This window comes from Mesocricetus auratus, unplaced genomic scaffold, assembly GCF_017639785.1.
Source record: "Mesocricetus auratus isolate SY011 unplaced genomic scaffold, BCM_Maur_2.0 Super-Scaffold_100019, whole genome shotgun sequence".
NCBI lineage: Eukaryota > Metazoa > Chordata > Mammalia > Rodentia > Cricetidae > Mesocricetus > Mesocricetus auratus.
This window is the reverse complement of record NW_024429200.1, coordinates 19,774,412-19,790,378: the sequence shown is the minus strand read 5'-3', so window position 1 is coordinate 19,790,378 and position 15,967 is coordinate 19,774,412. Positions and strand designations below refer to the sequence as shown.

Sequence of the window (15,967 nt, the reverse complement as noted above, 5' to 3'; positions counted from 1 at the left end):
AGTTATTGTTTGTTTGATGGTCCTCAGGGTAGCTATTCATTCTTCTTCAGGAATCCATACATTCAGTATTCTTTGCTGAGTAGGCCTGTAAGGACAAATAACAAAACACTTATCTTTCCTTTTATGAGGTCACTTTACCCATGGTAGAATATGATTTTGTGGATGAGCTGTTATCTTTCCTCCTCCTGAGATGTCTTCTATTCTGATCAAATCTTAATTAATTTCGATGGAACCCAAAGTTTTTCTTCTCCTGTGGAAACAAAAGCAAAAACCCCTTCCCCAAAGTAAGACATATGCTGTTTTCCGGACAGAGGTCATAACATCCTTAAAATACACCCGTTGGTTCAGTTCAGAAGTCTTCTCTGTAGTCCAGTGTCTTTCTGATGCAGTTTGTCATTTTTCATTAGCATTAAGAAAATTCAGTATTAGTAAGGCATTATGTAACCTGTGTTGGGGGTCTTTGTTCCCCCTGGATGTTTATGAAGCATGTCTTTTAAGGTTCCATTAGATCTTTCAACCATTGCTTGTCCTGTGGGATTGTATGCTATACCAGTTACATGTTTTATATTGTAATATTTGAAAAATTGTTCTAATTTACTGGAGACATATGCTGAAGCATTGTCAGTTTTTATTTTTACAGGTATACTCATAACAGCCATCACCACTAAGAGGTGTGTAATAACAGAATTAGCCTTTTCAGAGCTGAGGGCAGTAGCCCATTGGAAGCCTGAGAACATGTCTATGGTATGGTGTACATATTTTCAAACTGCCAAATTCTGGGAAGTGAAATACATCCATTTGCCAAAGTTCATTTCTCTGAATATCTTTAGGATTAAAACCTAATGGTAGTGGAGTTTGATTGTAGAATGAGCAAGTGGGACAATTTCTTACTATTTCTTTGGCTTGTTGCCAGGTGATGCAAAAACCCTTCTTTAAACCTTTGCTGTTAACATGATGTTTCTTATGAAATTCTGAAGCTTCCAACACATTACCTATTAATAAATGATCAATTTCATCATTGCCATGCACCAGAGGACCTGGAAGACCTGTATGGGATCTGATGTGTGTTATATATATATATAGGATGAGTCCTGTTTCTGATGGTTTCCTGTAATTGTAAAAACAATGTGGTTAATTCTGTGCCATCAGGAACAAATTCTGCAGTCTCTATGTGCAAGACAAGTCTCTCTGCATACTAAGAATCTGTGACTATATTGAGAGGCTCTGTAAAGTCTTTAAGTACCATGAGAATGGCATATAACTCTCCCTTTTGTACATAGTCGTAAGGTCTTTGAACTACTTTCCTTATATTTCACATTGATATCCTGCCTTACTTGATTTGTTTGCATCCGCGTAGAAGGTAAGAACTCCAGAAATAGGTGTTTGTCTCACAATACATGGAAGAATCCAAATTGTTTTCTTTATGAATTTGATTCTCTCTCTTTTGGGATAGTTGTTCCCAAAAAGTCACTGCAAGCTATTTGACAATACTCATTATCCTTCCATAAGGAGGAAATTTCCTCATTAGTCAAAGGTACAATAATTTCAGCTAGGTCTTTCCCAGTCAGTTGATGAAACCTTAACTTACCTTTCAATATCAAATCTGAGAGCTTTTCTATATATGTTTTCAGTTTTTTATTTTGTTTATGTGGCAGAAATACCCATTCTAGTATGATGATGTCTTCCCTCTGCATTAAAATTCCTGAGGGTTATTCTCTAGATGGTAAAATAACCAGAATACAGTCCAGTTTTGGATCCACACGGTCCACATGTGCTTCTAATATTCTCTTTTCTACCAATTCTAATTACTTTTCAGCCTCAGCTGATAGTAATCGTGAGCTATTTCAGTCTCTATCTCCTTTTAAAGCCATTTTCAGGTGTTTTAAATCATGCCCTTCTACACCGATAATTGTCTGTAATTGAGAGATTTCCCCTGATAGTTTTTGAAGATCATTAAGAGTCTGGTAACGATCTCTTCTGATCTGTACTTTCTGTGGTCTGATTTTCTGAGAGTCTATTTTATAACCTAAACAATTAATATAATCTCCTCTTTGTGTTTTTTTTCTGGAGCGATTTGTAATCCCCAGCGAGGCAAAGTTTCCTTTACTGCTTCAAACACCTTTTCCAAAGTATCCTTATTTGAATCAGACAGTAATATATCATTCATATAATAATATATTAACGAATGTGGAAATTGTTTATTGATTATTTCTAGAGGTTTATGCACAAAATATTGACACAATGTTCGGCTATTTAACATACCTTGATGCAGCACCTTCCACTGGAATCTTTGTACCAGTCAGGAATTATTATTGGTAGGTACTGTGAAGGTGAACTTTTCTCTGTCGTTTTCTTGTAATGGTATAGTGAATAAGCAGTCTTTTAAATCTGTAACTATAATTGGCCAATACTTAGGTATTAGAGAAGGTAGCAGCATCCTAGGTTGTAGAGACCCCATAGGCTGAATGACCTTGTTGATGACTCTAAGATCAGTAACCATTCTCCACTTACCAGGCTTCTTCTTGATAACAAAAACAGGTTAATTCCATGCACTAGTTGATTCCTCGATATGTCCAGCATCTAGCTGTTCCTGAACTAACTTCTCCAAAGCCTCTAACTTCTCAGATGTCATAGGCCATTGTCCTACTCAGACAGGTTTATCTGTTAGCCATTTTAAGGGTAGAGTTTTGGTTGCTCTGTAGGTTTGGCACTAGCATCCTGTTTTAGTACAGCCTGTATGTTTAGCATCTGTTTTCTGTACTGCTTTATTATATTCTTTCTATCACCAAGAGCTTGTCTATAATCCAAACACAGTTATGGAGAAAGAGAAGGCAGAATGAGGTAACAGGCCAAAAGCCTCATGGTATAATATAAAAACAATAGGAAGGTTAATTTAATTGTGAGAGGTAGCCAGTGATATGCCTGAGCAATTGGCCAAGCTATTGTAATCAATATTAAGTCTTAGATGGGTTATTTGGGAACTGGCAGGTGGAACAAGAAGTTTCTGGATACACCCAATGCTGATGGGGATGACTGAACCAAATTTAACTTTGGGACCTCCCAGAGACTCTCTAAGGTGCTTCTCAATGTCATAGGGTTACCTTACATGTCCCTTTTGGTTCTGCATTCATTAGCTCAATGGCAACCTTTACCACACATTCTGCATAGTCCGGATGACTTGGGCCTTCTGTTTAGATTCTCTCTAGAAAAAAAAAAAACATTGTTTTTAGGAATGTCTCTTTTACAATCCCTTTTCAAATGACCTTGTTTTTCAAATTAAACCATCTGACATTTTAATTTTTCTAAAGATTTTAGATATTATTTCTCCCATCAAAGCAGCATAATATGCCAAAGATAAATATTAACTGCATTTCTAGTTGATTCATCTATTTGTGCTGATCTTGTCTTTAATGGCCTAATCACCCTTTTGCATTCTGAATTATCATTTTCAAAAGCAAAGATTTAATTAATATTTGTCTAACTTACTGATCTGATATCATTCTCTTTACAGTTTAAAGTCAATCTTTGTAAAAAATCATTGAAGGCTTCTTTTCAGCCTTGTATAATTTTTGTAAATGATTCAGTCATTTCTCCTGATTCTTCAACCCTGTCCGAAGCATGCAAAGATACTATAAGACAAAGCACCAAGGTGTGATCATCAAATCTAAACTGTCTTTGCAAATCTGCATATTAGCTTTCACCAAGTAGTTGGTCTTGGGAAATTTCCATACTTCTATGTGCTGATATAATGCTTATGATTTAAAGAAGCCACCAAGGATCAAAATGCAAAGTCAGCCACAAGCTCTATGTACCTCTAATCCCAGAAGCCACACTAGTTAGCAATAGAAGCTGGGACATGGTGGCACACACTTTTAATCACAGGAGTCAGGGAACATGGGTAGACGGATCTCTCTGTGAATGTAAGGCTACCCAGATCTACACTACACAAGATTGAATCAGTATAAAAGGGAATTAAAGCTCATGCCTATAATCCCAGGCCTAGAAAGGTATATAAAAGACAGAAACCCAGTGCAGCCACTAAGATTGACAATTGATAAATGGACCTCATGAAGCTGAAAAGCATAAGGCAAAAGACACTATCAACAGGACAAAATGACAACCTACAGAATGGGAAATGACCCTCAATAACCCCACATCCAAGAGAGGGCTGATCTCCAAATTATATGAAGAACTCAAGAAACTAGACATCATTAACCCAAATAATCCAATTAAAGAGGGAAGAATACAGGAGAGCAAGAAAGGAGATACCTTAATATAAGGAGCCACTTTTTGTATAAAGAGAAATCTAACACTAGGGAAATTTTCATGGATCTACAAGGATGACCCCCAACCAAGAATCTAAGCAACAGTGGAAAGACTACCTTAAATGTCCTTCCCCAATAATGGGATTGATAACTACCTTATATGCCTTCATCCACTGCTGATAGAAGCAGAAGCAGACATCCACAGCTAAACACTGAGCCGTACTCTTGGAATCCAGGGGTCAAGACCAGACTGAGGAAACCCACAGAAACAGCTGACCTGAAGGAGGGGGAGCTCAGCATAGGACTGAACCAGGCCCCCTGAATTTAGGTGTCACATAGAAGGCCTGGACATTCTATGGGACTTCTGATATTGGAACAGTATGTATCCCTAATGTATGAATGGACATTGGGAGTCCATTCCCCAAAGAGGGATACTCCCTCAGACTAGACAGATGGAGAAGGGTCTAGACTCTGTCCAAAATGATGTGACAGACTTTGATTGTCTCCCATGGAAGCCCTCACTCTCTTTGAGGAGCTGAAGGGGGATGGGATAGTGGTTGGTAGGGGGTATGGGAGGATAGGAGGGAGAGGGAACTGGGATTGACATGTAAAATAAGATTGTTTCTAAATTTAAAAATCTAGGGATAAAAAAGGAGGGTACATACTTAAACAGAATTCTCAACAGAAGAATCTCAAATGGCAGAGTAACACTTAAAAGAATGTTCAACATTGTTAGCCATCAGAGAAAGGCAAACGACTAAGGTTACATTTTACACCTATCAGAATGACTAAGATCAAAAACACAAATGACAGCTTTTGCTGGAGAGGATGTGGAGCAAGAGGAATACTCCTCCATTGCTGGTGGGAGTGCAAACTTTGGAAATCAGGATGGTGGTTTTCCAGAAAATCTACCTGAAGACTTAGTGATACCATTCTTAGACACATACCCAATGGATGCTCAATAATACCATGAGGACACTTGCTCAACTATGTCCATACCAGCTTTATTGGAGATAGTCTATAGTATCACCATCTTACATCAATGTTGCTCCTATTTCTCTTTTAAATCTTAGAACATTTTTATATTCATACAGTAAAGTTTTTAAAATTTAAAGATATTTATTCAATTATTTATGCCTCATTTCACTACTAATAATGCAAAGCCTTGTTAACACAGAAAGGTTACAGATGACTGTATTCAGAATACAATTAATCCATGTAAAAATACTGCTTATTCAAACCAAGTGGTCAGACCTGAAGCCAGTAACATTATACATATTGGACACAGTATATGATTATATTCATACATTTAGAAATATATACATGTGTGTTTTGTGTGTGTGTATGTGTGTGTGTGTGTGATATGCGATGTGTTCACAGAAATAGAGATCATGAAATTGAGAGAAGGAAAGGTAGTGTTTGCATGGAAAGGGTTGGAGGCAGGAAAAGGAAGAGAGACATGGTGTAGTTACACTTTCTAAAGAGAAAGCAATGTATCAAAAATATTGAAAATTAGAGTAAGATCATCAAAGGCAATTCCTTAATAAGTATTCAAAACTGGATGCTACTTGAATTCTTATCACCAAAATCCTGTTAAGGTCAGTGGGAGGACTATCACCACATGGGTTTCACACAATGAGGAAGAAGGAGAATTCATACACTTAGAAGAACAAATATTAATAAATTCCCTCAATTAGTATTTTCCTGAGTGACTGGAACAACTGTAAATGGAAAACCTGCTTAATAGACATCTATTAAATAACTGATATTCTTCATTAAAATTGAAACCTAACACAGGCTTAATAAAAAACAACATTCATATACTATCAATTTATAAACTGAGATAATACAGGATTTGTTTCTATTTATCAATTTTTTGAGTATTGCATTTTTCTGCTTTTTTAAAAGTTCTACTTAGAGTTATATATTAAAAGTAACCACATGATTTTACAAAAAAATAATAATGAAGCAAGTATACTTCATGCAAAGAATGACTTGTCTGAGTATATCAAATAATATATAAAGTAAATCAGATTGGAAAGTTTCTAGCAGAACACAGATACTCAGATGAAAAATTCTTGTCCTTGTAAGACCTCTTCAAGGTTGTGAATGTCCTACAAACTATTTGACTCAGTTCATCTTGTACCATGCTGCACATGACACTAGTAAGAATGTGTTCTTTTCTAGTTAAGATAAAAGAACTGTGCTTCTCAGCATTCTGTCTGCCCCCTTCCCCTAGGTACTCAATTCTTATGGCACTAGAATGACTCCATAGCAATTATTCCCAAGGCTATAATACAGATCTTTAGAGGGGCATTTATAGTTTTCTCATTCTTCTCTTCTTCCTCATCTCTAACAAACACAAGTTCAGATAGAAAACACGTAAGATTCTAAAGTAAAATGCACAAATAATATTAATTTGGGCTAAAGCAGAGTTCTATTCTCTCCAAATCTGTTATTCTTTCTCTCATTAGCTAGCTCAATTAAGATAGATTGAATTTCAGTAACTAGGATACTGGTGCATCTAATGGTCAACTTGTCATGAATGATTGATAAAAACAATGTGTCAACAACTGACTTTTCCCTTCTATTTTTCCCTTTTTTTCTTCTCTTTTCCTAGGTCATATGTAAAAAAACACCAAAGTGCATGAGGCGTATAATATGTTTATAACAAAATCATGTTTATATTGGATAATGAAGAATTTCATGTGTTTAGTGTATACAGTTCAGTGTGTTAGGACATGGAGTAGTGATTTTGAACTCTTACAAGAAAGAAATCAGGCAATGATTCTGCTCTGATTCTGCGTTTAAAAAAAGTTGTTAGCCTTCTGAAGCATGGTTTAAACTTTTATATCTGGTATTTATGCAATCTAAGGTATATAATATATATAAATATGAAGCATACTTTTATTAATATATCAGAAAGAAACAGAGTATACTAATTTGATACATGCTAAGGAATGATGGTAGAAGAGTATGGGAACCAAGGCTAGCAATTAAGCTGCGCAATGTAACATTGGCAGATGTTTAAAGAAACAATTCAGATTCACTGCACATTTCAATGTGAATAGCATTTCAGTCATCTACCATTCAAAAAGCCTTTTTATTTGTGGCCAAAGTTGTGACTTCAAAATTCGGTTATGTGAGCTCAGGTTGAGGAGCAGGCTAGAGACTTCTAAACAGCATGACTATAAGAACTATGTAAAATATCGCTAAGAATAGTCTACATATGAAATAAATGAATTTATGGAAACTGTTTTTAAATTGGCATTATTCAATGTTTAAAACCTGGAAAGAACTTTGAGAGTAGCCAAAGGAATAAAATAAATCAAGTTCAAGTTGTCAGCTTATCCTTTTAATGGTGCCCCAAAGGGAGATACAGGTCATGGCACTTGCCACAGTGACTGTATGCTAGAGGTTTTGAAATATCAATGTTTTAAGCATTTAACCAGCCTTAACAATGATGTGTCATTCATATGTCTCCTTTATCTTATCAGTGTGCCAAACTTTATTCCTGGGTAAAATAAAAGAATTGAGCTTGAGGGAAGATTGAAGGAAACTCAGTACTTTGTGTGCTAATCTAGAATGTAATAAAACTCCCTAAATAAAAGTATGTTTGAATAGTGGAAATATAGGACATTCTAACTTTTAGCAAATAATGTGAATGGATAGACTGCTTTTAAAAATCGGGTTTTTTTGTGTGTGCATGATTATGAGGGTATGTGTGTGCATGCATGTTACTGTATGCAAGTGTAGTGTGTATAAACCACAGCACTTGTGGAGAGGTCAGAACAAAGACTGGCGTTGGTCCTCACCTCCCACCTTGTTTGAGACATGGTGTCTTGCTGCTCACAGTGGGATGCAGAAGGCTAGATGTAATGTGTGCTTGTGGATGTTCCATCTCTTATCTCATTGCAGGAGTAACAGGATTGCAGACGGGCACTGCCATGGATTTACGTGAGTTCTGATCATTTGAATACAGGTCTCTACACTTGTGCGGCAAGTGCTTCACCCACCAAGACATAGTGCCAGCTACCGTGTTTTAATAAACAATGAATAAATTTGCAGTGTATATACTACAGAGCAAGGGAAAAGTTTGAGAACTTTTTTGTTAAACAAAGGATTGGTGTCCAGAATACACACAGAATTCAAACAACAGAAAGAAAAATCCAATACAAATGGACATTTAACTGAATAGACATTTCTCAAATCAAGTATGTGAAAAAAAACATATCAGAGAAATGTACAACAAAACTACAACAGTATTGAACTGCACTGCATTTAGGATATATTCAAAAGCACAGGATGAAATCGGCTAGGTTGTGCAGTAAGCAGCATCCTCACACGCTAAGAGAGGATGTAAAATAAATCAGCTATTAGAGCAAAGGCTATAGAATTGACCAGCCACTTTTCTTCTTGCTGTAAGAAAATATGTATGAAGAAGCAACTGAAGGAAAGAAAGGGTCCATTCAAGCTAATAGTTTGAGAGGATCATGGTTTCAGGCCAAGGAGATAGAGGCAAGATGTTGGGAGCAAGAGACTGGCTAGTCACATTGCATTGGTGTTCAGGAGGCAGAGAGTAAAAATTGCTAATACTCACAAACTTTCTCTTTTTAATTTAGTTCAGGACCAAGTCCTTGAAACGGTGCCACCTGCATTTGGGGTGGGTCTTTCCACATCAATTAACCTAATTAAGAAAATTCCTCAGAGGTATTCCCAAAGGTTCCATTCCTAGGTGACATCAATATAAAACATCATATAAATATTACTAAAAATGAAGAAACAGAACTGCCATATGGCTGTAACATCCCCACTCCTGGGGGTTTAACCAGAGAAACTGAAGTAAGTCTGCTGAAGAAAAACTTGCATTCCCATGTTTACAGCAGCAGTTGTTTTCAATATATAAATGAATGGCTGAAGAAAATATTGTATAAATACACAATGAACACTATTCAGCAACTGAAAGGATAAAATACTGTTACCTTTTAACAATAAGATTGGAAGGATGCGAGACATATTCTTTCAATTACTGTGAGAAGTTTTGTTCATTATGGTGATTTGGATGAAAAATGTCCTCTATATGCTCCTATGTTTGAACATTTGGTGCCTGTTGGTGGTACTACTGTGTGTGTGTGTGTGTGTGTGTGGTTGTTATAGAACCCTTATGTTGTACAGTCTAGCTGCAAGAAACACAAAACTGGAGGTGGGCTTTGAGTGTTTTACAGTGTCCCCCTCCTTTAAATTTCTTCCCTCTGCATCCTGTGTGGAGTTGAGACGTGATCAGCCAACTTCTCAGTCCCAGGCACACTGCCTTGCTCTTTTAAGCATTATGATTTCTCCTCTGGAAACAGAATCCAAATTAAACTCTTTTATAAGTTGTTTATATTTGCTGTATTTTACCACAGCAACAGCAAAGTAAATACTAAAATCATTTTGCATTGTTTGAATTTCTTAGGAGGTGGAGGGTCACAAACAAATCACATCTATTAGGATTTCTTCTGAAATACATAAACTGGACTTTTTTGAAGAGGTTATATGATTTTCCCCATGACTTAACTGAGGAAAAGAGAAACATGGACCATTCCCTGATGAGGACAAAACAAACTCTAACTTCTGCAAGCTAGACTTATCTGAGTAAGATGGTAGCAGACTAAAGTCAAAGTAGAAAGACATGGAGTTTGTAGGATAGAAGAAGTTGAGATTCTGAGTATCTTCATCTTCATTTCTAAGGACTAATCTCTGAACAAATAGAACACTATGGAGAGTAGTTCTGGCATCATTTAGATTCAATATGAGCCATATCCTATACAAAATTTATGAAGGTTGCGAAGAAATAAATAACAGATTCTATTTGCAAATGCCATGATTGTATTTAAAGAAAAATCGAGAACAATGTAGTTCAACAAAATTTCAAGGCACAGAATCGATAAGGAAAAATTCATCAGACTTCTATGCATGAAGAATGGCTATATGAAAAGGAAAATATAAAAGACTAAAATTTCTCCACAGGAAACACAATTTAGGCATAAACCTAATAAAAACATGTACAATATCTGTATCTTGAAAATTACAAAGTGCTGATGAAAACAATAAAAAAGCAAAATACATGGAGAGACACTCAATGTAGGAAACCTGTCAATGCTTCCCAAGTTGATTTATAGATGCAATATAATACCTGTTAAAATCATAATCTTTTTCTACACATGCAGACAAGTTTATCACAAAATTTATATGGAAAGGAAGGACATACAATAGCTAAAACAATTTGGAGAAAATAAATTATAAAGCAGAATGAATTTTTTCACCTGGTATGGAGTTACTGTACAACTACAAGAATCAAAAGGGGGAGGGGTAATGTTAGTGATTGTTACAGACACAGCAATCAAAGGAATAGGATAGAAAACCAGAAACAGATGCACACAATAATTCAACACAGATCTGACAAAGGTGCAAAAACATATCAATAGGGGAAGACCATCCATTTCAATAAAAGGTAAAACTCCATATTAACTGGTTTAAGATTTAAAAAACAGAAGTGAAAAAACAGAAGAATAAAACATATATTATGTCTATTTAACTCAAAATAGACAATAGTTTGATAATGTAAAATATAAAGTTTTTAAAGAAAATATTTAGCAATTATAGTTTTTACTTGAAACCAACAAAAGGAGAAAATTGATAAACTGTCATCAAAATTAAAATCTTTGCATTACAATAGACTGATGAAAAATATTCAAAACAAGTTACACAAAAAACATTTGAAAACAACATAAATGATCCAGGAAATCTTTTCAGAATATATACACAGTCCTGAAAGCAAACATTAAAGACCAATCATATTAAAAACAGACTTTTACACTTTACGGAAGTCAGTCATACACACTTTACGGAAGAATACGTACAGATGGCAAACACCACTAGAACTGTCATCATAGAACCTTCATCCAGTAACTGATGGAAGCAAACGCAGAGATCCATAGCCAAGCACCAGGCCGAGCTTCAGGAATTCAGTGGAAGAGAGGGAGGGGTGATTATATAAACAAGGTGGGTCAAGATCATGATAAGGAAACCCACAGAGACAGATGACTTGAGGTCCCAAGAGCTCAAGGACTCTAGATGGATGTCTGGGTAACCTGCATGGTACCTAACTAGCCTGTCTGCATAGGGGTGACAGTTGTGTAGCTTGGTCTGTTTGAGGGGCTCCTGGCAATAAGACTAGGATCTTCCCTTGGTGCATGAGCTGGCTTTTTGGAACCCATTTCCTGTGGTTGGTTGCTTTGCTCAGCCTTGATGCAGGGAGGAGGGTCTTGTTCCTGCATCAACTTTCTTGACTCCCCAAGGGAGGCCTTACTCCTTCTAAGGAGTGGATGGGAGTAGGTGGGTTGCGGGGAAAGTGGAAGGGTACAGGAGGAGGGAAAGGAGGGGGAACTTTGGTTGGTATGTAAAATTAATAAAAAATTAAAATAAAAAATCTACAATTAAATTTGTCATTAGAAAAATTAAAAATAAAACCATGATGAAATCCAAATAAAAAGCCAGGGTAGACAGTAGTTAATATAGGATGATTGTATCTGAATCATTAATATACTACGATAGTAAGGGGATATTTTAGGATTAACTGAATTAGAGTTCAATTTGTTTGTGTATGGCTACCCATTGTAAAGTGAGGATGAGACGGTGCAGCAGGGTAAGTGGAGATTTGACTGAAATAGATGAGTGTAAAATTACAAAAATTCAGGAGGATTGATAGGTACCCATTATGATTTTGTGCTCAGACAACCAGTGCTCACACACTTTAGCTCTGTGTCCTACATGACCAGAAGATTCAAGTTTCTTTAGCAATCTTAAATTTTCTCACATTGGACAATCTTAAAAATTTATATACTTCAGGAGCCATTTTAGGATAACATTCTCAAAGTCATAAATAGTAGAGAACAGATTAGTGGATGGATGACAAGAGTTATAGGGTGTGACACTATGTTATAGTCATAAAAAGGAATCTTTGTTATTGTAATATGTATCATCTCTATTATGATGGGGGACAATAAACACTAACAAAATCTGTAACTAAGTGTAAGGACAAAAGTTAGCATTTGTAAAATGAGTGAATTTGAATACCATCAGGAGATTACACCATCTATACTGAAAAAGTTTGTGGTCTCTAAATTCATGTTGAAATGTGCTCTCCAGTGAAATAGCAATAGTATATGGGACCTTTGGGAGGCCACGGCATCATGAAAGTAATGATTAGATCAGACATTTCAATGTTAGTATTGGTGTGTGTGTGTGTGTGTGTGTGTGTGTGTGTGAGTAGTAGTAGTAGTAGTAGTAGTAGTAGTAGTAGTAGTAGTAGCAGCAGCAGTAGTAGTTGCAGTAGTAGTAGGCCGGTCTTCTTTTTGTAACATGTGAGACACAGTTTGGAGGACCCATCTCTTAATCAGAAAGCAATTCCTCACCAAATAAATACCAATATACTGCTCGTTACTTGACCATGGATTTCCAGCTTCCAGAACTGTGAGCAATAGATATATGTTTTCATAAACCTCCCTCTTGTGACATGTTTGTGTGGCTGTTCCAATCATGTCAGGGTATAAATGTTATCTTTTTGACTGTGATTTTGTAGGATGTGACATGATACCTTTAGGGGAAGTAGGTGATACCCTGAAGAGCTATATTATTCCTTACAACTCTTAAAATAGCTTTTTTTAAAACTCTCTAAGTGCCATGTAAGGAGGAATTGTAGTGAGTATGGAATATTCAGACTTACTGGGTCCCTGAGAGTCTGCGAGGACAGGTGATGCAGGTTTTTCTGGTCTTCACTTGTCAGGAGCGGAAAACAGAAGCTGATGTGGTTTGAAGACTATGGTGATGAATTCAGTATTGTGTGGCTGAGTTTGTCTCTTTGCCTCCCACTTAATCGGTACCATACAGTATACAAGGGTGGGAAGACCACAAGGATGAACCGGCATCTTTGGACTAGGAAAGAAAATACAAGCACTCTGTTGGGTGTTTGACATGTAATCTCCACACACTTCTATGAATGAATGAATGACAACAAAAATATCAGGCATTTGCCTGTTGGGAGATGGAGGCAGGCTTTATTTGGGGACCGTAGTAAGTATGATGTCTTTGGGAGAATTCTAAGCACAAGACAGAGAGCATGAATTGCACCAGCATTTAAGTAATAAAAGAGCTAATTCCCATGTTCTAAGGAATACCTTAAACACATTGGAGTTTGGAAATATTACCTTTAAATATCACCTCTAAATGTTTTGTTTCCTTATCTACCATTTTTATTCATAGAAGTTAAGCAGTTTGTTAAATGAAACTAGGAAGTCACTTCCTAGGCAGGAATTTGAATCTAGATGTTTTTAATTCTAAAGCTCTCTCTGTACTGTGAGAAGCACTTGAGGAGGGCAGATCACAATTCCCTCCTAAATTGTGAAAGTTGCATTATCTAAGGCTTCCATGCAGTTAATGTTGCTTTATATTTGTGTTTTTTCTCCCACAAGGAAAGGGTAAATTGTCTGTTTCACTTGCTTGTCCCATCTTTACAGGGTAGCGTGTATTATTGGTATTTAGCACTCACGTCTCTTACTTAAATGCCATGCCTTTGTGTTGGCATGATGACATCTTTTTATTAGGTTCTCCTTTTTTTTTAATAACAACTGTCAGACAACCGCTCCCTCCTTTCTATTTTATAGTTTTCAGCTTTGCAAGCATCCTTCACTCAGCTAACACAAACAAATACATAGCACGTGTTTAAACTTCTATGTTACATTAGCTGCAGCTGCACTATCTACTTGCACTGGAATCCCTAAACCTCCACATACAAGCAAACACAACAAACTATCTGTCTTGACAGACAATCCCACAGACTATAGGGGCTGCTTAATCTCATTATCTGACGATTTTCTAAACCTTAAGCTCATAGGTTCCATTTCAAGTTGGCACATAATGCCTATGATCTCTTGGAAGTCACTCTCTTTACAGCGCATTACAATCCACTTACTTCCCAAACCAAGGACAAGCAAACAAAGCCCTGAACAGCAATTTTTATGCCGAAGTAAAGCTGGTCTTCCTAATGAGTCAACGTGAACCTCGCTTTTCCAACGATCTTAATGATTTTGCTGATAATGCTACTTCAGATTTAATTTTTAGAGACAATTTTAAACAGGACCTTCTCTACATAATATTCCATATCCATCAAAATGCAGTCTGAAGTCTGAATAGTAGGTCCCATATGAACACTAAAAAGATGGGTGGTAGAGAGTTTAAGGGTGCTTATGTGATCGGATTCTCCGTTGAATCAGTAGATTTTTCTTATCCTTTGCCTTTCTAAAGCAACTACCCTAGATGCAGATTTAACTTCTCGCCACTCACGCCATCTAGTGGCTATGGATGTCAAAACCTTGGTTTTAAGGAAGACACCTAATGACTGGGGGCGGGGTACATGAAGACCAAAATCGGTTGGCCACTACAATTTTCCTGTCTCTCCTCACATCACTCACCCTTCACCCGGACACCTTTTCCTCCTTTGGCCATTTTAGATATGCGCAGGGATGCGCAAAGAGCATGAAAAGACACTCTCACAGACGCACGCCCCTGCACTCTGACATTTAAAAAAGGGTCTAAATTCTCCAGTCATTTGCAAAGGACAGGGGAAAGGAGTTGTGGCAAGACCTAGCCAAGGAGACTTGTCTGACTTTTTCAGCAAGTTGGGTAGGTAATATATTAACCTCAGTAACGTTAACATCTGTTTTGAACAAAAATACATTTCTAAAAAAATGAAAGAAAGAGAGGAATCACTTAAAAATTCTGCCGCGGAGCTTTGCAGGTTTTGCGACCCACTCGCCCCCAGAAGACAACCAATTCCTTTGCGTTCCGCTCCGCTCACCCTCCTTCCCAGCTTTTCTCGAATTTTTTTTTCCCCTCTTTCCCATGCTCATCTGGAACCGGGGCTCCTCCGGAGGCAGCACTAAGCCACCGGTCCCCTTCCTCCTCTCCTCCACCAAACAGCAGCTGCCAAGAGCCTTGAAGCTTCTCTTTGTTCATCCGGAGGCTCGCTCATCCCTGGGGCCGAACCACCTGGATGCTCGAGTCCCTTGGTGACATTTGGTGCCTTGGTTGGTGGGTGGCTAGGGTGGAGCGAGAGGAGCCCAGGGGGGGCGGGGGCGGAGAAAGGTCAAGGCGAGGGAAAGGCAGGAGACGCCTTTGCCTTTGCCTTTGCCTAACCTGCGTGGCGGGGCGTGCGTGCGGCTCTCGCTCTCTTCCCTGCTTATTTATCGATCGCACGGGCAGAGCAGCGCGCGGAGCCTGGGGGAGATGAGGGACCACCCACTGGCGGGGAAGCAGCGAGCAGCCCTCTCGCGCCCCCGCGCCGCCGAGCGCCTCCTGCCTCCGCGCCCGGACGCCAGCCCGCTCGCACCTCGGCCCCGGCCCCACGCAGCTGCCACCGCCGCCGCAGCCGCCTGCCCCGCAGCCCGACAGCCCCGCAGTCCCGGCACCCCGCAGCCCCGCAGCGCCGCGACCCCGGGGACACCGGCCGCGCAGTAAGTTGGCAGGAGCGAGTGGCCTGGGCGGCTCGCCTCCCCCGCACCTTTTTGAACTTGTTGCTGTTGGCTCTGCTCGCCTGCGCCTGGCTTTTGGGAAGGTGACAAGGAGGAGGGAGGCACGGAGGGTTGGGGGAAGGGGACGGAGAG

At 38.3% G+C, this 15,967-nt stretch overlaps 1 long non-coding RNA gene across 1 annotated transcript; it reads right to left on the bottom strand.

Moving 5' to 3' along the window:
* Positions 1-2,762: 2,762 nt before the first annotated feature.
* On the bottom strand, positions 2,763-15,949 carry LOC121132993. The gene is made up of 3 exons (XR_005869708.1): positions 15,865-15,949; positions 13,033-13,241; positions 2,763-3,202 (listed from the first exon to the last, which is right to left on the bottom strand). It is a non-coding gene; the product is annotated as an uncharacterized LOC121132993 (long non-coding RNA).
* Between the last annotated feature and the right edge of the window lie 18 nt (positions 15,950-15,967).